The sequence below is a fragment of the Sinocyclocheilus grahami genome, unplaced genomic scaffold (assembly GCF_001515645.1).
Source record: "Sinocyclocheilus grahami isolate Dianchi unplaced genomic scaffold, SAMN03320097.WGS_v1.1 scaffold905.1, whole genome shotgun sequence".
Classification (NCBI taxonomy): domain Eukaryota; kingdom Metazoa; phylum Chordata; class Actinopteri; order Cypriniformes; family Cyprinidae; genus Sinocyclocheilus; species Sinocyclocheilus grahami.
The window spans coordinates 317,772-318,218 of NW_015506084.1; positions in this window are offsets into that span (position 1 = coordinate 317,772).

Genomic DNA, 447 nt, shown 5'->3' on the forward strand with positions numbered 1-447 from the left:
TATGAGATGCCTGTTCTTTACCCACAACAAGACAGACTTAAAATAAAACTTGAGAATGAAAACTGAACTATATCAAATTATATAACAGATAAATAAAAGATAATTTATTACAGGGTCATCTTGGACCCCACATTGCTCCCGAGACATGGAAGAGCAACCTCTGAGCAATACAATATTTTTGCATGCAGTGCAACAAACTTAGAATAGAAAAGTAGGGAAGATAAAACCCAGAAGGCAGCAGTAAATGCAAAATAACGATAATAGAACTGACTGAACTGAAGTCATACAATCATACACCGATATTGAACCAGATAGGGGCAGGAATAAAAATTCCCATGCTCACAGGCACAGGCTATAACGGGACACACTGAAGGTTTTATGATCTCCACAGATGTGATTAGTCTAAAAGACAACCCCCCCCCCCCCACCACACAAACCACTCCCCCC